This window comes from Lissotriton vulgaris, chromosome 8, assembly GCF_964263255.1.
Source record: "Lissotriton vulgaris chromosome 8, aLisVul1.2, whole genome shotgun sequence".
NCBI lineage: Eukaryota > Metazoa > Chordata > Amphibia > Caudata > Salamandridae > Lissotriton > Lissotriton vulgaris.
This window is the reverse complement of record NC_141696.1, coordinates 429143319-429164779: the sequence shown is the minus strand read 5'-3', so window position 1 is coordinate 429164779 and position 21461 is coordinate 429143319. Positions and strand designations below refer to the sequence as shown.

General features: G+C 44.8%; 1 protein-coding gene across 1 annotated transcript in view; it reads right to left on the bottom strand.

The window, feature by feature from the left end:
• LOC147697138 (cohesin subunit SA-2-like) overlaps positions 1-21461 on the bottom strand; it is a 741253-nt gene that overhangs the window by 649115 nt on the left and 70677 nt on the right. The window lies entirely within an intron of this gene.

Sequence of the window (21461 nt, the reverse complement as noted above, 5' to 3'; positions counted from 1 at the left end):
AGACACCAAGAGGAGTCCAAGGGTGGTTTACCTCACATTTTCTTACCCGCAATGCCGTGCAAATATCAAACTTTGACTAACACCGCACATTTTTCTTGTATTTCTGTGATCTAACATTCCAGAAACTACAGGAATCCACAACATTCCTACCACCCAGCATTCCTTCCCTTGTCCGGATAAAACCGCTATCCCACTTCTGTGGCTTGGCCTAGTGCCCATGACCATCAAACCAGTGTCAATGGGACTCCTACGCCCTTTTTTTGGGCTTATTTATCCTCGGGGTCTAGTGTCCTCTCCGTCCCCCAAGGGCATATTTTGGATAAACCCCCTCAATCCACCCCCACAGAAAGACTGATGCTCATGTTCTGAGGTGGGAGCACAACACGATGTTTGAATGAGCCGCCTCACTCCATTTTTTATTTTTGGTAAAATATTTCCCCTAGTGTCTTGTGTCCTTTCATACTCCCTGGGGCAGATTTTTGATAAACACCCTCAATCCACCCTGTGTGTGTGGGGGCGGAGGCACCTGTTCTGGGGTGCAACAAGGCGAGATGCCATGGAGAGCTGCCCCACATTTCTTTTTTTTGTTTTGTTTCCCATTTACAGAAATATAGGCCAAAAAAAGAGTGTGGGGCAGTACACAATCTTTTGTTGGGCCTAATTACGGAAAAATCCCCACCCCCAGTTGAAAAAAGGTACGGGGCAGCTCACCCAGGCATTGCGCTCTGCTGTCATCCCAGAACAGGTGCATCAGTCTTTCTGTCCCCTCGGGGTGAATTGAGGGTGTTTTCCCAAAAGTTCACCCCAGGAGACAGAAAGGCCAGTCACAGAAGCCAGCACAAGAAAATCAGGAGGGAAGAGATACAAGTTGGAAAATTAAGGTTTAACAGAAGACAGATGGACGTATTGATGTTTCAGCAATGGAGCTGACAAACCAAATGCTTGCATACAAATGAGTAGGTGGGGGGGGCACTGGGGTCCAGCACAGTGCACCAAGTGTCATTTAGTTTAAGCAGAGTTTAAATAAAAAATTGTTTTGCATACAGGCTGACAACCTCAGCAACTCATGTGGTTCTCAAAACAACAGTACACAACAGTATCCAGGATATCGGCAGGCTAGAGAAAAAAACAGGCCTTCTGTGTTTATGCATCCATTACTTGGAGCATCACAATTTCCATAATAACTGCCCCAACCCTCCTTCAATTCTGGAAAAAGCGGATGGCACACCTATTCAAGGAACTCTACATTTCAACAGCCTCTCAGACCTCAGCATCCTCCTCCACCTGGGAAACATTTTCGGTTTCTAATTGTTATGCCATTGGCGCCACACAGTGCTTTGTTGCCTCAAGCAAGGTTCGCACTACCTAAATACCACTATATACTGATTGGGGTATGTTTTACTGGGATTTAAAGTGATTATCTGTACAGGATTTTCAATGTGTTTCGTTGAGCAGAATGGTCCAGTGCCACCCAGAGCAGAAGACCCTGGTGAGATTGTAGTGAAAGAAAGCACGTCTAGATCCATTTTCTTCTCTCAGTAGATTCCTCAGCTTTGTTTCAAATAAGTTTCAGTTCGGATAGTTTCCTTTCTCAGTCTAGTTGCACACGTAGGTCTTTTCAAAATCGTCGCCAAAATACATAGTGAAAGAAAACACGTCCAGATCCATGTAAATTCATCAGGTAGGTTTATTCAGGATAGATGTTACAATGTAGAGAAACCCCTCCAGGAGCAGCCTTCCTGCTGTTCAGCCTATCAACCAACTGACTCTCTCACTCACCAACATTTAAATGCCACCTCAAGCACCAACTTTCCATCAACACAGTCACATTGGCTGAGCAGCAGGTATAACAGAGATCTTCATTGGAATGTTAGGGCTGCTGCTGGGGTGAAGGAGAATGCTTAAGGAGTCAGGAGTTGAAGAGATAAGGAGTGCGAGCCAAAACATGGATCCGTTGTCATAGAAGATGTCTTGACATATGTCACGCCTCATTAGCTCTTAATTTAAAGGGCTGTCAGGGGTCTTCTGACCATTCACCGTGCTTTAGGGAACTCATTTCTCTTCCTCAGATTGAGGTTTACAGGCTAGCTACATTTCCTATTTTTGTGAGTCCTGTCAGATAGAGTGGGTAGGCAAGGGGCTGATGATTCTCATAGAAAACTTGCATGCAAAAAGAAACTTCATTCACAGGGACGTATTCAAAGAATTTCAAAATGGAATACATGCAAACAGATGGAGTGAGAGATCCTTATTTTATTTGATGAATGTTAATATTTAGTAGTGCATTGAATGGCAGGGCATTTACTGACCACTACAACAGTACTTTGAGAAAAGGGGTTCTAATTTAAAACATACCCAAACCAGGTATGCCCAGGAGCGGTCAAAGCTTTACACAAGCATTTGCAAAGCCAATAGGTCACAGCAGGTGGAGACCTACTGGCTCTGCCAATGACTTTTGTTCATGCTGTACTGCAGCTGCAAAAATGGAGAGGGGGAAACTGAGGAGCAGGAGATGAAGGGAAAAGAAGCACATAAGGGTGGGAGCAAAAAGGAGGTGGGGTGATGCGAATGAGGGTCAGAACACAATGAGGCAAAAGGAGTAGTATATATGTAAACAAAAATTCCCAGGCATGCACAAACGTAACTAGCAAGTACACATGTAGACAGAGTTATCTACAACAACATTCGACAACTGCTTTCTCCAATAAAATTGGTTTTAATTTCTTTCAAATATTCATAAATAATTCATATGATTGATAAAAATGCATTACAATGTTCAGAGTCAGTGCAAACTTCATTGTATCTATACATGATATGTCAAGATTAAAATTTCAGTAAACATTTTAAAAAAAGAAAAAAACCATCAATCATATGAATTATTTATGAATATTTGAAAGAAATTAAAACCAATTTTATTGGAGAAAGCAGTTGTCGAATGTTGTTGTAGATAACTCTATCTACATGTGTACTTGCTAGTTACGTTTGTGCATGCCTGGGAATTTTTGTTTACATATATTCTCTACCCTGACCCAGGATTGCTATTCGCACCAGGGGGCTCCTGTTACTTTACATAGCAAAAGGAGTAGTACACAGAGTAGAGCAACACGAGGGCTGGAGAGAGAGAGAAGCACCCAGACGAGAAAGAGCAACACAGAGGGTGGGGGGGAAAAGACCACAAGGACGAGAGAGAACAACATGAAGCTCGGGGTGCGAGAGAAGCATACCAGGGAGACAGCTTGAAAACACATGCACTACCATGGAGTTCTTACGCAATAAGAAAAATGTATTCTCGAAAAGTGAGCAGCAGAAAGAGGTGATGCTCCAGAGGAAGCACAAACACAAAACGGAAAAGGAAAGCCATCAAATAGGAAGCAAGCAAACGAGAGGCAATAAAGCCAACCAAAGGTAAGGTGTTGGTAGCTGACAATAAGTCTTTTCCAATCAGACAGCTTGCGCTGTCTCGTAGGGTCAACCTAAAAAAGGGAAATATGCATGCGTATTGTAATTATATTATACATGAAGAGTTTGAAAAAAAACATGTCAATAAGAGTCTTTGACCTATTTTATCCTAGAGTTCCCTGTGAAACAGTTCAATAAACTATAGAATGTTTTACACTGTATTAGGGGTGGTTTTATTGTTTAAGTGCTTGATACAGGATGTATGAACGTGAGGATATATTTTCAGAAGTGAGCCTTTTTTTAGGTACAAGCGAAGTGGAGGCATAGGCATATGCATGTAAAACCAAGTTAGAACTAAAGAATATATATACGTTTATTCCTATTATAGTTTTAGCCACAGATTATCAAGAGTTCAGGTCGATTTAGCATCTGCTAACTGAAAGAGTGAGACACTGTCTCCTTGTTCACCACAAAGTGTCATAGGTTATATTAGAATGCTCTTCAGCCGCTTATTGCACTATTTATATTATGTCAAAGTACCCATGTGCATAATCAGAACAAAAGTAAGGAAGAAGCGCCGAATAAGGATAAAAGTTGACAGGGATTATGCTGGAAGAACTATGAAAAGTAATAAGATATTCCAAAGACTATAGAAGAAAAACACAGTTTTCAGGCAATAGATGAAATGTGAAGGGAAAAAGTCAATACAAAGACAAAGATCACACCTAAGGTGCGAAGAAAGGAAAGAAGATGGACAGAAGGGAGAGGTGAGGGGTGAAGAAAATAACTGCAGTTGCAAGTGAACCGAGTGAGTAGACAACCAGTGATTAACAGTAGAAATACAAAACTGTGCCAAAGGTCCATTTGAGAAAGCTTCCCCCTGGTCTACATGAGGTTATAGGGTGCAAAGACATTATGGATGGCAGGGGATGTTGGGAAGCTAAATATGTGAGTATTATATCATCATTCACATATCTCCACAAATGCTTGCAAAAGGGTCCATGTAGATTCCTGCACGTCACAAACTTGCAAAGTACCGGAGTCTCGCCAAGACCAGGTGGCGGGACCCCTCCAGGGCAGGACTTTGCCATTTTTTGCTGGTCGAGATGGGAAAGTTGCAGCTAGGAGTAATTTTAGGAATCTCTAAATATACCTCTGTGACCAAAGCCCTAGTTCATCGCCACTGGCTGCTGGTACCAAAACGGATTCTATTACAGGACCGGAGGCTTCAGATTATGCTTCTCAATCTTTACTGCAAAAACACAGCAGCCAATGAAAATGCTTATTTTCTTATACAAACAGTATAAACAACGACATTGCCCATGATGCACATATCTTAGCCACGCCTCCATAGTCCATAAGAACCCTCTGGGTGGTCCCATCATCCTCTTTCTTTGCTGCTCACAGCAAGAGATAAGTGCACTCTTCTTGTTCCCATACACTGCTTTCTTATTCATGTTTTGACTGTTACTGATAAAGTTCCTAATCGGATTGCTTTAATAGTTGTGTTATTGTACTCACGGGTGTCCTGGAGGGAATTGTGTACTTTAGGTGCTAGCGCTCCGTTTGGGCGCGCGGTGCAGACGATTTGGTGTCTTTGTAAATCTTGTGCCTGTCTCCGATTCCGCGACGCTACTGTCGCGTTCTATCATGGCCCTTGGCCGAGCAAAGCGGTGCCGTTCCCCGCACATTGAGCCTCTATTTATCTCCCGGTGGTTGCTTCCCCGCGATCGCGCGCTTCACGCGCAGGCGCCTGGGCTTCCCTCATCGCCCTTGTGACGCCGTACGGGCCGGGTGGCTCTCGGCCGACGTGTGCGCCTAAACGCGCTAAAATTGGCTTGAATTGGGCTACTTTTGAGCGCGATTTGGGCGGCGCAACTCGGCGCGAATCTCCCCAGCATTTCAACCACGCATTTTGGGTCGGTTTCGCCGCTGTGCTCGAGATTGCCTGTTTTCAGGTTGGAAAATACTTGCCATTCAAAGTGTGCATACGCTCTAGGTATTTTGCATTGGCCAGGTCTTTGACCTTCTTGAGTACAGCTTTGCTGACGGGGTTTCAGGAATACAGTGTATGATCTTTGTGTGCTAGTGGGCTGCCCCCCCATTACCCCTCCTGATGGCAGTGATAAGGCTGTTTCAGCAATTAAACTACTATTATACACTCACTTGCTTCCCTCCACCTTTGGCTATGGAAGACTGGGTTCAATACCCAGAGGAGTACACTGATGAGGAGGAGGTGTATGAGGGACAACAGGAAGCTGTCTTAGAGGACAACCTCGTGGAAGCTTTGGATGCCTCTGTCCAGTCATCTGTTAATAGGGCAATGGAGACCACGGTTCCGCAGACCGTGCAGCAAGCCCTAGCGGCGGCCCTGCAACAGATTAGAAAGCAGCTTGAGGGTTTCGCCAGAAGACATGGCTATGACAAACGGCCACAGAAAAGAAAGTCAGAAGCTTCTTCTTCTGGTGTAGGCATGGTTAACCCCAAGCAATGGCCGCATGCCCAGGCTCTATCAGCATTGCCCGCCAGTGGCGCAGCAGACCATTCCTCTGCGGAGGGTAAGGACAAGGCCAAGGTGAAGGACCATACTGACACGGATACAACCACCACCAACACTGACACCGACACCGACACATCGGAGGGTCCTCCTCCCCCAAAAAAGGCAAAGGCTACGCTCCAGTCAACGGCGGAAGCTTCAAACACCCCATTCACATTCAACCCTTCCGAGATCATACATCCCGCTCCCCCGGTTTCTGACTACCTCCATGAGAATCTGAGGAAAGGCTTTTCCAGAGAGGTGCGCAATCGTCTCAAATCAGAATGCCCAAGACCGGATTTGCCGGACAAGGTGGCGGAGACGCCCGAAATTGATGCGAGCCTCCTCACATTTTTAAAGAAGTTCTCCAAAGACCCCAAACGTAGCATTGATCGCGCTTGGCGGGGATGCCAGGATAAGATGTTGGACGTTGTGGGTCTTTTGGCTAAAATTTTGGAGATCGCACTAGCGGCTAAGGAGAGCGCTGCTCCGATAGACCCGGATATTCTTGCGGGTTGGACCCAACGAGCTATATGCCTCAGTGGTAACGCCAACTGTGCGATCTCGTCAGAGAGACGCAAGTCATTGTTAATAAGGATGGACACTGCAGCAACCTCACTGAGCTGGCGGACGCCAAGCCGGGACCTTTAGCAGGTGGACAGTTCTTCGGAGAGCGCTTTGTAAAAGACGTCTTAAAGTACGTGGGCACGTTTACTTCCCTCGATAAAGCACAAACTAGAATAAAGAGAGTCTTCCAGCAGGGTGTTTTTAATCGGGCCGGACGAAGCGGGGGCCGCTCGTTAGGCCGAGGATTTCAGCAAGGTTCCCAGCGAGGCGACTTTGGTCAGGGAAGAGGAGATTGGGACTCCACACGTGGAGGTACCTTCTACCCTTCCCGCAGAAGGTTTAACAGAGGGCGTTTAGAAGCCGACAACAACAGGGCGAACTTCAAGACCCAGCAATCCGCAGGTGAGAGTAGTAGGGGGTCGTACCCGTCACTGTCTGAGACAGTGGCAGGAATTGGCTCAGGACGCTTGGGTGTTGCAAACCGTTCAGGGGTTTCAGTTGGAGTTTTACTCTCCCCCATTGCAGTCCAAATCTCCCCACAGGTCTCCATTTTTCCCTACAAGATCGCAATTTTATAGACGAGGAGATTGCAGGACTGCTGCAGAAGCACGCGATAGCACCGTGCAACGAAGGGCCTCACGGCTTCTGCAGCAACATTTTCATTGTGCAGAAGAAAGGGGGTGGGAACAGGCTTGTTTTGAACCTCAAGGAATTCAATCAGTTTCTTACTTACAATCACTTCAAGATGGAAGGCATCCATCTTCTAGCGGATCTATTGCAGGAAGGGGATTGGTTGGTCAGGCTGGACCTCATGGACGCCTACCTCTCCAACCGTATCTTGCCGCCACACCGCAGGTTCCTCCAGTTCAGGTGGAACGGCCGGTGGTACGAGTATTTGGCTCTTCCTTTCAGGCTCTCCAGAGCTCCTTGGTGTTTCACCAAGGTGATGAAACCAGTGGTTGCCCATCTAAGGGAGAGAGGGTTTTGACTCATAATCTATTTATACGACATCCTGATCATGGGGCAAAGTCAGGCCACACTCCTGCAGCATCTCAGTCTCACGACAACGCTGCGTCAGAGCTTAGGGTTTGTCATCCTCCCGAAGAAGTCGGTAATTGTTCCGACATAATTTAAAGATTTCCTCGGTTTCACGATCGATTCACGGTCGGCTCAACTGTGCCTTCCCAAAGCGAAGTTGAGAGATCTCAAGAAAGAAATCCTGGCGTTGTTGAACAGTCAAACCGTCACACTCAGGGCCATTGCCAGGGTAGTAGGGATTTTGGCCTCGTTGATTCAGGCAATATTCCCGGGCCCTCTTCATTACAGGGCTCTTCAGCGCTTGAAGATCAGGCACCTTCAGAAAGGAATGTCCTATGCGGACACCATCCCGCTGTCACAGGAAGTCAAGACCGAATTACAGTGGTGGCTAGGTCACGTAGATGCCTGGAACGGCAGAGCAATCTTCGGCTCCCAACCGGAGGTGGTTATCGAGTCCGACGTCAGCCGTTGGGGCTGGGGCGCACGCTGGGGAGACATCTCCACAGGCGGCAGATGGTCTCCACAAGAGTTATCCTTGCATATAAAGTGCTTAGAACTGCTTGCAGGATCCTTTGCAATTCGGACACTGTCCCCGAGGCAGACCTCTTGTTGCATACTCCTCCGCATGGACAATGTGTCCGCGGTGAGGTATATCAACAAGTTGGGCGGCACAAGGTCGTCTCTTCTTGTAGAAATAGCCAAGGACTTTTGGCACTACTGCCTCACTCATCAGATTTCAGTGATGGCAAAATACATCCCAGGCCAATCCAATCAGGTGGCGTATTGGAACTCCAGACACCTCAGGGACTACAGCAACTGGAAGTTGCTTCCCAGAGTCTATCAGTGGCTCCAGGCGATTTGGTGTCCCTTCCAGACGGACCTCTTCGCTTCCAGACCCACGTGCCAGATCCCTCCGTTTTTCAGCTGGAGGCCGGATCCGATGGCACTGGCGACCGACGCCTTTCTACAGGATTGGTCGGGCGCGATCCAATATGCATTTCCCCCCTTCTTGCTGATTCCCAGAGTGATGACACAGGTGATCAGGCAACGGGCAGAGATAGTCCTGGTGACGCCGTGGTGGACGTCTCAGCCGTGGTTTCTGAAGTTGTTACAGTGGAGTTGCGACCTTCCCAGGTTGCTCCCAGACTCGGAGTTGTTGTTGCTGGACCCTCTTCAGGAGCGGCACCCCATGATTTTGGAAGGACGACTCACGCTGATGGCATGGAGGCTTTCAGGGAACAGTGGCAATTGCCAGGCGTTTCGGACAGGGCTTCTGACTTTATCAGACAAGCCTGGGCACCTTCCACCAGGAAACAGTATTCCTCAGCCTGGAAGAACTGGGTGGATTGGTGCTTGGAACGACATTTGGATCCCGTGGGGGCAGACTTACCCCACGTGTTGAATTTCTTGTCAGACAAGGCGGCGGATGGTCTGGCCTATCGATCGGTAAATAATTTTCGATCTGGCATTTCGGCAGGGCATACACGGGTGGATGGCAAACCCATGGGTATGCACCCAGTGGTATGCAAGCTGCTTAAAGGAATTAGGGTTGCTAACCCACCTAAACCCAAGTACTCGGGTCTGTGGGACGTTTCTTTAGTCATATCTTTGTTTAACTGTTGACCTTGTAATACGCTACTATCTAGGAAACAGCTATCAACCAAGCTGGCTATGTTGCTTTGCCTGTCATCGTGCAGACGTTCATCGGATGTGAGAGCACTCAACGTTACAGGTAGAGTATTTACCCCTGAAGGGGTTTCTTTCACTATTACTGGACGTACTAAAACATTGTCTCGACATGTTGATTATAATGCTTTCCCAGAAAATGAAAAATGATGTGTGGTACAATGTTTAAAGACGTATGAGGACTGTACAAAGGCTTTGAGGCCTCAATGATGTTTTCAGCTGTTGATTGCACTGCAGAAACCATTTAAACCAGTGAGAGCTGCCACCATTGCCAGATGGCTTCGATTTATAATGCAAGAGGCTGGTATTGGCATTCAAATGTTTGGTGCTTTTTCTGTAAGAGGCGCTATGGCGTCAAAATCATACATGTTGGGTTCTAACATTCAAGATAATATGCGTAGGAGCCGAGGATTATCCCTCCCGGCTTTGTTAGCAGTAACAAGCCTACCCGCCCATGTTCACTGATATGATTTATTGGCTTATACAGTGGTTACGGTTGTCTCATTTCCTTTATTTCAGGATCAGACAAGAAGTCTGAATAGAAGAAGATGGATATCAAGAGCTTATGCCTGAGGACTGGTTATTCTTCCATGTTGGAGGAGATTGTGAAGTTATTCATGTTAACATTTGGACTTGCGTTCCCTGCAAAGAAAGAGGATGATGGAACCACGCAGAGGGTTCTTATGGACTATGGAGGCGTGGCTAAGATATGTGCATAATGGGCAATGTAGTTGTTTATACTGCTTGTATAAGAAAATAAGCATTTTCATTGGCTGCTGTGTTTTTGCAGTAAAGATTGAGAAGAATAATCCTCGCCTCCGTGTCCTTAATAGAATTGAAAATTCTTGGCGCGAATGCTAGCGAATTTTTTGATCCAGTTCAAATCTCTCTGCATTGCATTCAAATCACTGAACAATCTAGGGCCAATGCAACTGGCTAATCATTTTAAACCCTACATCCCAGTAAGATCCCTCAGATCATCTGAGCTTGGGAATCTTGTTGTCCCGAGAATTACAAGGGCCAGGTGGGTGGTAAGAGTTTCACCAATATAACAATCAAATTGTGGAACTCTTTACCAACATCACTAATAAAATTGACATAGCTGCTAAAATTTAGAAAGGGTCCAGATACATGGCTGTTTAAGCATAAAGCCTGACCTACTTGAGCCAAAACCGTCTGCTTCATGGCTAGCGCCTAGACACCTAGACACCTTAGGGTATTGTGTGCTTTATAAATAGATCATCATCATACTCATGGATCAATAGTTACCAATAATGATCGAGCAATTCTACCTCAAAATCCCATCAGCTCCTGACATCGACTAACTCAAAACTTGCTTCAATGAGGAAGCGATCTGGAACAAGTCCAGGAGAAAAACACTGGGTGGAGATGAGCTTCCGGTGGAATTTTACCAAGATGGGGGACCGCCCACCCCCTTCAGAGTCTAAAGGGGGTGGGCAGTCTGGTGTCATGTTGACTGACAGGCATTGTCAGGGGCAGGCAGCAGCACAAGTGCGCATGAGTGGGGAAGGTTGGCACATTTTTGGCCATGCCCACTCATGCGCACTTGTGTCTGGTTAGTCTGGCGCATGCCCATTAGGAGAGCGAGGGTTGAGCAAAGGCTCAAACCTCGGTCTCCTAATGGGCAGGCGGGCGGAGCGTAACCGTGTCCTCAATTAATCCTGGCGCATTGGCTGGGATTGCCAGGCGCCAACGTGACCCCGGAGCAGAGGCTGCACGGACCCGGTAAGTTTTTTAAAATTTTATTTTAAACACACTCCCCCACGAGAAGCCTGATTGTCACACTGCTGCTAGAGTAAGGGTGCTCTACATACTCGTTAACTAAGTTAGAGCTCCATTTTCCTTGATATTTGTTAAATGCCCTTTCTAAGTTGCTAGGATGGGTTGGACCTTTTTCATAACTTTGTTTTTCCCCCCATTTTTCTCATTGGTAGATTAAAGCTAGATTCCAAAACTTAAATATTTTGTTGAAGGCTATAATGTTTGAATTAATATTGCCTTCGAGGAGTTTTTAACTATGGATGTTAGAAATTCTTCCTACTGCGTTTGGGACTGCCGATCCGTCTAATGGTGCGCATGTTTGCGCCTTCAACTCCATGTCGCCTTAGCCTTAATTGCGGACATCAGCAGATAGCTTTTTTCCCCCTTCATTTTGCACATAACCAGGGCTTTAAGTGGGCCGGGTCTCAAGGGGTCTGAGCACCTGCACATAACGAATTCATCTGCCACGTGACTCTTTTCAAATTAGCGCCAGCCGTGTTACGCGTGCACAAAGGGGTCTTCAATAACGATGCCATTAAAACTTCTAAAATCTCTTTGGCGGAAATGTGAGCAGACCGAGCCCAAGGAGGGGTACAGGGGCTTCGCAGGTGACGTTATAAAACACCGAGATCGGAGGTCAAAGCAAAGTATTCACCATTTGCCACCAATAGAAATGCAATTGTTGTGTTTGAAGCTATAGATTCTACTGACATGCGGTACTTTTATGTGTATGCAAGAAATGTAAACTTAAAACCATTATTACATTAATTATCGCAGCATTCCATATTATTCTGCCGTATATTTAATGCCTTTCCTATCAATAAAAAAGAGAAACGGAGCATTTTATAACATGCACATTGCAGCAGCGGGTGGCTCGGAAGGCTGTGCTGCTCACAGACAGCACCCCCTCGGAGCCGCAGATGTCTTCACGGTGCACCCAGGTACTGTAAGGGGATATTGGCATGTCCGTGTCTGATAAAAAAGCAGGAAAATGCAAATAGATGACTGATGCGAGGGAGGTATGTTACCTCTGCTGGGCCGCTGCTCCCCTGCTGCTGTCCCCCGCCAGGAAGGGGGCAAGGGTGACTGAGGTCTGCCTGGGCAGGGACATTTTAAGGATTCAGGGGGCCCTGGGCCCAACATATTTTGGAGGCCTTATTCGGAACAGCTTTGAATTTATGACTCTTCAGTTCAATCATGCCCTCTTTGGCCAGGTCACTGACAGGGCACAGCAAACTCAATACCCTTGACATGTTATCATCTTTTTAAATGTTTTACCATAAAGGTGATTCCTATCGTCTGAGTATAAAGAGGCCAGGGGGGGGGGGGTACAATTCGAGGAGATATGTCAATGGGTCCTTCAGTCATAAGGCTGCAAGTAAATAAATTTCATTACAAGACCGGAGGCTAGCATTATGCATATAACTTTTAATGCAACTCCAAACAGCCGCATATGTCATAAAGCAAAAGTTCCAATGGAACCGTACCAACAAAACAATTCTAGAAAGCACCAGGCTATCAGCCTCTTTTAAATGCGGCTCCAATCAGATAAGTCATACTTTCTCTTGCTCTTCCAATTTTGTTTCTAATAATGTTAACCTTTGACATGTTATATATGATTCTTAACCTGTGTTTACTATTGTGTACTTGCACTTGACATGACATGTATTTACCCTCTAGGTGTTAGGCTTATTACGGTAGGTTTTTACGGTAGGTTTTACCCTCACACTGTTGCCTTTCCATTATGTCATTGATGTAAAACGATGTAAAACTGTGTACTTACTTAATTTGCTGCCACAGATTTCTCCTTTCAGGCCTCCCGGAAGGCTTCCTTTCCCTTCCCCGGCCTGTTCAACCCCCGACCTCCAATTTACGGAGGTCGGCTCACCCTTATTCCTCGCTTTGCTCCCCATCCCTCCCTTCCCTTGGGATAGCAGTGCCGGTTACTTTCCGATCCCGGCTGCCTTTCCCTTCATGTCCGTCCCGTTTTACCGTTCCCATTAGAGGAACGGACCTTGGCGAATCACGCGCTGCGTGCTATGCCCGCCTACCTCTTTCCTCTAACCGCGCGCTCACAATGAGCGCTCCTAGGCAACCAGCTGATCTCGGTCGGGAAAGTGACAGTTTTTCCGACGCGATCAGCTGCTTTCCATGTAGATCTTCGCTCCGACCATATTTTAGGATTATCTGAGCTGGAAACGATCCTGAATTGAACGAGTACCAGCCCTTTTGCCATAATATAATCCAGATTTCAAAAAAAAAAAAAAAAAAAGGGGAAATATACTTATTTAATCCCTCTGTTTACCTAATAAAAAATACAAAAAAAGGGAGAAGAATAGGAGAGAATTAATTATTTTATACTATACCTTTTGCCTCTCCACAATGTCTGATTCTGACTCAGACCAAGACAATGTCTCTCTCCCTAATATTGACAATGAGGCATTTAAATCTCTTATCCATAGAGAAATGCGATCTTGCATGTTCTCTACACTTTCCCAAGTCATGGCATCCAAGAGATCCCTTTCTCCAGAAGAGGAAGATGAATTCCAAGAGGGACTCGACAATGACCTCTCTAATTTAAGGGGTAAAAAAACTAAAAAAATTAAAAATATTGACCCTACCCCTAAGAGCACTATTGCAGGTCCTAGTACCTCGGGTGTCCCTAGCGGCACAACTTATCAAGGTGTCCACCGCGGCACAACATATAAAGGTGTCCACCGCGGCACAAATCTTAAAGGTGTCCTCAGCGGCACAACCTATCCTAGTGCTCGAAATGATGATTCCATCAGCCATGATGATTTTAATAACCTTATTCACGATGATTATAACGATACTATCTCGGATTTTCCTGACGAATACATCCTTGATTTAGATGAGGATGATCAGGATTTCGAATCCATTGATGATAACCTACCCTCCTCCTCAAAGGATAGTATCTTAGACCCTCTTGGTCAAGAAATGTTTTCTCCCCTCAATATTAAACATCCTAGAAGCTACGATTGGACTCCTTTGGAACACGTTAGCCAATTCATCACCAAGTGGATCAGGAATCCTCGAGAGAAATACTCGCAACCTCTTACGAATGGAATGCTCAAGACCTTCTATTGAAGGCAAAGTCTGCCAAACACCCAATCTCGACCCTGAGTTGATAAAATACCTCTTCAAACTCGGCAGAGATCCCAGGAAGGGCATGGAGAGATCCCTCAAAATCTGCCAAGACCGAGTTCTAGACATCTTAGGCCCCCTCTCTAAAATTATAGATGCAGCTGAAGACAGTCACATCAATGGCTCCACCTTGGATACTAACCTCATACGTGGTTGGAGTCAAAGGGCACTAGTCCTTTTAGGAAACGCAAATGCTGGCCTTAATTCCGAAAGAAGAAGAGTCGTCCTTACTAAAATTAGCCCAAAGTTGAGCGACTTGGCTGACAAAGAACCCTCCCTCAATCCTAAAGGGCTACTTTTTGGGGAAGACCTAATCAAAACGCTAGGTAGATATGTATCAACCTTTACTGCCCTAGATAGAGCTCACCAGAATATGAAGAAAGTCTTCAACCCCAACACTAATAACCTTTTTGGCAGGGCCGGAAGAAGGGGCCAATCTTTCGGACGTTTTAATCGAAGGCCCTACGGTAGATCCAGAGGCTTTGACACTAGAGGCAGTTACCAATCCTCCTACCAATCTCAATTTTACCCTCCAAGAGGAAGAGGCTTTCGGTCAAGAGGTTCCAGACCAAGAGGAGGACCTACCGACAACAACCCACAAAGTAAGTGCTTTGACTTCTTTTTCCCCTCCCACGAAAGTTGGAGGCAGACTAAAATTCTTTCTAGAGAACTGGAAACTTATCACTCAAGATCCATGGGTTCTGAACACCGTTACCGGTTTTACAATAGACTTCATAGATACACCGATTCAGGTTTCTTTTCCAAAAGTAATGTCTCTCTCTCCCGATCAAGAGAAGATCATAGAAGAGGAGATCTCTTCAATGCTCCAGAAAGGACCAATCACAGAAGTCCCCATGGAATTTCTGAGGTTCATAAATACACTCTTTCTCGTAGAAAAGAAGGACAAAGGTTGGAGACCCGTTATAAATCTCAGAGAACTCAACAAGTACCTTGTTTACAGACATTTCAAGATGGAAGGTATCCATCTTCTAAGAGATCTTTTGTTGGAAGGAGACTGGTTGGTCAAACTAGATCTTAAAGACGCCTATTTTACCATCCCTATGGCCAAGGAAGATCAACCCTTCCTACAATTTATTTGGAAGAACCGTCTTTATCAATTCCAAGCTCTCCCCTTCGGTCTCTCATCAGCCCCTTGGTGTTTCACCAAAATAATGAGGACAGTCGCCTCATCTCTAAGAGAGAAGGGTATTCGTATGATTATTTACCTAGACAATATCCTTATTATGTCTCAAGATTATACTCAAATTCTTCAAGATCTCAAAACTGTTATGGATCTTTTAGAAAACCTAGGATTTATTGTAAACAAAGAAAAGTCAATACTGTCCCCCTCAAAATCCATGGAATTCCTAGGTTTCACTGTAGACACCACCAATTGGCTTCTCCTTCTTCCTCCGAAGATTTCCAAAATCAAAAAAGAGATAAGACATGTCCTCAAACATCAAAATCTTTCCTTAAGAGAACTAGCCAGACTCCTAGGTCTTCTCTCATCCTCCATTCAAGCTATCTTTCCGAGCCCTCTAAACTATCGAGCCCTTCAAAGGATAAAGGGAAAAGCTTTAAGATCAGGTCTCTGGTACGGAGACCGTGTTTCCCTGAACCGAGAATCTATTTCAGAACTAACCTGGTGGTTGGAGAATTTGGATGCTTGGCAGAGCAATTTTTGGTTCAACACCAGATTTTATTTTGGAATCAGATGCGAGCCTTCATGGCTGGGGTGCCTGTCTCCTAGATCAAAATACTGGTGGAATTTGGCCTCGAGAGGAGTCTTCTCACCATATAAACTATCTAGAACTGACTGCGGGTCTTTATGCTCTAATGAGCTTCAAACACTCTCTTCAAGGCAGATCAGTAATTCTAAAAATGGACAATATTTCTGCTGTTGCTTACATAAATCGCCTAGGTGGAACAAAGTCAGAGGACTTGTAAAATTTAGCCAAAAAACTTTGGATATTTTGTCTAGAACACAAAATATCTTTAAGAGCAGAATACCTTCCAGGAGATTCCAACCTTTCTGCAGATTGGAATTCCAGATTCCTCTTGAATCATTCAGATTGGAAACTCAACACCTTAATATTCAGATCCCTCAACTATTTCTGGGGTCCCTTCCAAATAGATCTTTTTGCGAGCAGACTGACTTTTCAACTAGATGCTTATTACAGCTGGATGCCCGATCCAGGTGCTCTAGCAGTCAACGCCTTTCTTCAATCATGGGCGGGACTCAACGCTTATGCCTTCCCTCCCTTTGCCATGATCCAGAGGGTCCTCCAGAAAGTGAGACTTCAACATGCCTCCATCGTCCTGATAACTCCCTTTTGGCCTTCCCAAGCCTGGTTCCCAACTACTCTGGAGCTGTCTTACGACCTTCCTTTCCTAATTCCTTCTCTCAACAACCTTCTCACCGACATAGACGGTCTAATTCACCCTCTTGTTCAAACAGGGAAATTGAACCTTCTTGCCTGGAGAGTGTCAGGAGATCCAATGATCTCTCTAGACTTTCGTCAACAGCTTCAACTCTCCTCGGAGAATCTTGGGCCCCGGGAACACACTACCGGTATAACAACATTTGGAAAGTCTGATTACGTTGGTGCTTGGAAAGGGACTTGGATCCCGTGGAAGCACCTATCGTTGATATAATCAATTTCCTTGGAGAACAATTTGATAGAGGTCTGAGTTACAGATCTATCAATTGCTATATATCAGCTATTTCTGCTGGTCATTCCTTAATCAACAATAGAGCGGTAGGTAAAAACCCTATTATTTGTAGAAACCTTAAAAGTATAAGACTCAGAAGACCTCCAAAACCTAGATATCAATCTCTCTGGGATGTTAAATAAATTCTTGACCTTTTCTGTAGTTGGCCAGATAACTCACTTTTGAACAGAAAGAACCTTTCTATCAAGCTAGCTACTCTTCTTTGTCTAATCTCATGTCGTAGAGTTTCTGATGTCAAAGTCTAGATATTTCCTATAGATCCTATGATATGTTTGGAGTTAAATTTGAACTCCACCGAAGAACTAAAACTATGTCTGATTTCATTTTCTATCCTCGTTTTGATATTTGTAAAAACTTTGTATTGTGGATTGTATGAAACAATATGATTTAGGAATGCATGCTCTTCGCCCTTCTGGTGTTAATCAGTTGCTTATATCCTTTGTTAAACCTCATAAGGGTATCTCCTCTACCTCTATTGCAAGATGGGTCAAAATTGTTATGAATTTTGCTGGTGTTGATCTAAACATCTTCAAACCACATTCTATCAGAGGTGCTATGGCCAGTAAGTCTTTTTGGTCAGGAGGTAAGTTAGATGATATTCTAAAAGCTGCTGATTGGTCAAACTCTAGAACCTTTGATCATCATTATTGCAAACCTATATCTCATATGTCTGATGTTGTTTTACAAAGCTACCAACATGCATAATGATAGCCTCCGGTCTTGTAATGAAATTGCGATTCTCCTATTAACATGACCAGAGAATCTGGATTTCATTAAAGACACGGAGGCTAGCATTATCCCTCCCACCCTTCCCTGGGTAGTTGATGGTTAATAATATTTTCTCACTGTTTTGCATTGATAATCTTACTTTTACAATGATCATATTACAATTAATAAAATGCTTTATTTTAAACTCTTTAAATTCCTTTTCAGGATTTATCTTTGTTTATATTTCTGGATTTATTTACACTTCTTTTCTTTTCAGATATCCTTTCGTGAACTTACGGATCTTGGAACTTTCACTTACCTTTCATCTACCCTGGTTTATATGAAGTCTCATCGTTTATATGAAGTTTCATCGCTGAATTTCTCATTGGGACATTTCCTTTCTCTCCTTTACTCCTTATTTAAAAGAGGCTGATTGCCTGGTGCTTTCTAGAATTGTTTTGTTGGTACTGTTCCATTGGAACTTTTGCTTTATGACATGTGCGGCTGTTTGGAGTTGCATTAAAAGTTATATGCATAATGCTAGCCTCCGTGTCTTTAATGAAATCCAGATTCTCTGGTCATGTTAATAGGAGAATCGCAATTCACTTAACCATTTCATCTTCTCATTATCATACTAGCCAGACACCGTAGGACAGAATTAGTGAACATTATAACAAGCAACAACCAGCTCTCCCCATCTCAGGCTAAGCACCCGCATATCTAAAGACCACTCTCTAAGTTGGAGTGGGATTATTTGTTCACTGCCATTTGAAAACAAACATTTATGCCCTATGTTCTTGAAGTACTTGCAATTCTGCTACAAACAACCCCTGCTTAGGGCTTTGCTGAATGGGATCCTAAATGTAAATGTAAATGTATTTGAGCTTATATAGCGCACAGCTACCCACAAAGGGTTTCCCGGCGCTTGCTTAGGGAACCCGTCCTGGTATTCCCCTGTGAGATAACCCCGGCAGAGTATCCACAAGGTGAAAGCCAGGCATCCCGCCGCGAGGGGCCGTTGTGGAGATTAAGCAAGCTATTGCCCAGAGTCGCAGAGTGTGAACCCGTGAGTCGAGAAGGCACCGGAGCGAGAATTATCGAGTCCGTGGAATTTTTGAGCCCAAGACCCGCCGAGGCAGGGAATTGAACCCTGGTCCAGGGCCGATCTCAGCTTCCGGGTCTGCCGCCTCTAACCCCTGAGCCACACTTCTCCTATTGCTCCAGTTCCCCACTGCGAGGGGCACCTGACAGGGGTGCCCGCTATTACTGCTTTTTGTGGTAGGGATAGAAATGATGATGATAAAGTGGTTCTAGATAGATGCGATTATTCAGATATTTTAGTGTGCTGGTGGTATGGAAAATCAGGTATACTTATGTGCCAATAATTGTTTTCGTATTTGAACTATCTTCAATGGTCCAGCTCTAAGGCATTCTAGAAACTCAGGGCCAGATTAACTAATAGTCAATTGGTGCTGCATTGCATAAATACAAGTTGCACTGTGTTGTGCAACTTTTTTTTTGCATGGGCTGCACCGTATTTACTGAGCATCGCACAAACACAATGCAGCATAACACAATTCATCATACTTGGGGCAAAGTGTACAGACGTGGCACAACAAGACGTCCTTTTATCGCACTGCACTTTGAGAACTGATAAAAGTCTGATGCATACTTGGTTCTTATAAACTACAAGATGGCAAGCCAGTAAGACGCTACTAGCTAGGAGGTCACTTAGCAACATGGAGGGGGGACTCAGGAGACTACAGAAAAAGAAAGCTTACCTTTACCTAGAAGGAGAAGGAGATTTGATTTCGGAGTTGAAAAAAACAAGAAACATTTCTGGTGGTTATGCAATAGGTCTCGCTTTTTATTAAGTTAAAGCCATTTGCTTTGCTATACAATACCATTAGCAAAGCAAATGGCTTTACCTTAACCAAAGGCGAGACCTGTTGCATTTTTAATGCTTGTTGTGAGATGCCTGCACTCACAAACTAAAACTGCACTAGCACTAGTGACACCCCACTGAGAGCGGCTACATTGTGATACATAGTTTATGTTGGCGGCTGCCGACTCCCAGCACCCCGCGCCTCTGGTTCCCTCGCCCCAGATTTTGTCTGGATTTTGTGGTTACACATGTTTTTAAACATCCCTGCACCCTGTGGCAGGCACTATGCGGTCCCTGCCACAGGATGCAGGGATGTTTAGGGGGTTCTCACACGTGCCCCTCAGGGCCCATGGTGGAGGGCCACAGCTGCCCCAAGAAAGCCTTTCTGCCAGTCTTTTCATGTCGAAAGAACCGTCGTGAATTGGCTTGAGGAAAGGGGGATCATAATCCCCACTGCAGCGCCTCCATTGTGGGGAATGCGATCTGACCACTCAACAGACGGGCTCCTTGAACTGTGCGGTCTGACTGACTGAATCGTAATGTGGCAGTCCGACCACAGGTATATAGAGCTCGGTCCCACCAACATCATAATCGGCCTCTAAGTTAACTCTGTCTAGAATCTAGGTAGTTACGCCTGACTATTATGTTAAGTTAGGAATTATTTTTAAAGCGCTTGTACACCAGGGTTATTTGGCACTGCAGAGGGCAACAACATAATCAAGAATCAAACATTAAGCAATAGTGAACTTCAATAGATGATAAATGATTATTATTAAAAGAAACTCCAATACTATAGAAGGAAGCAACATTTTCAGCTTTTCTCGAAAGGTAGAGAGAGAGAAGTCAAAGAATGGATATTAAGGCGAAGCTTGTTCCTTTCTCAAGCAGCTGCAAGTAAAAAGACCCTGTCTTCAAAGGAGACCATTTTGGTCATAGGAGCATGCCTGGCCCAGAAAATGTAAATACCATTTTGAGATAGTGGAGCCAGAATTTTGGCACCGGAAAAGATGATGGGGTATGGTGGAAACCTTATGTATAAATACCAAAGAATTAAAGAGGACGTTGCTTCACTGGAAACCAATGGGGGGTTTTGGGGACAAGGATGATGTCAGGCTTGTCAGTAGCACAAATATATACAACACCACTAACTTTTTCCTTGTGGCCGGCAGGGGCGATGGTAGCTGATATGTCCCCCCAATTACCCTAAACGCAACCCCCAACAGAGGGAGAAAACCCTGCTGCGAGAGGTCGTGCCCTGGGGAAAATGGTAAAGGGATCAAATAACAAACTTGGCTGCAGGTGCTCTTGTCCTTCCCTGGTCTATTCTAAGGAGTCTGGAAGGCGCCCTACTGCAGTACAGGAGAAAACACAACAGGTATAAGGAACCACACTCTCTATACCGACTGGCTCTCTCATATATCTCTACACCCACTGACCAGAAGTCCTGCAGCTGCTCTCTTATGAAGTTGTACACATACATACTACTTGGAACCAGCTAGCAAGTCTCATAGAAACCAAGGCAGAAAACTCTCTTTAAGCTGTTGTCACAGCATAAACAAGTAAACCCAGTCTCGCTGTACGAAAGTGTACACCACGCTATAGTGTATTTAGGAAGTGTTTACCCCTGCAATCCTAGTCTTTGGTATTGCGGAGTACAATAGAAGCAAAAAGGAAAACAAGCATCCAGCTCTCAGAACTATGCAAGCAACTAGCCTGTGCTGGAAAATAGCAGCGAAATGGCAAGTGAACACTATAAAAATGAATTAACCCTCTGGTATCTAATAGCAGATAATAAACCAAGGTGCTACTACCGGGAAAATATAAGGGAGGGGCTGATAGCTCTCAGCAAACAATGCTATTTGAAATTAGTCATAGAAAAGGAACCTAACGCTCCAGTACGTCTTCTGAAACCTCCGAATAAGAAAGGACCCAGAGGCGCGGCAAGGAAAGAAACGCTACGGC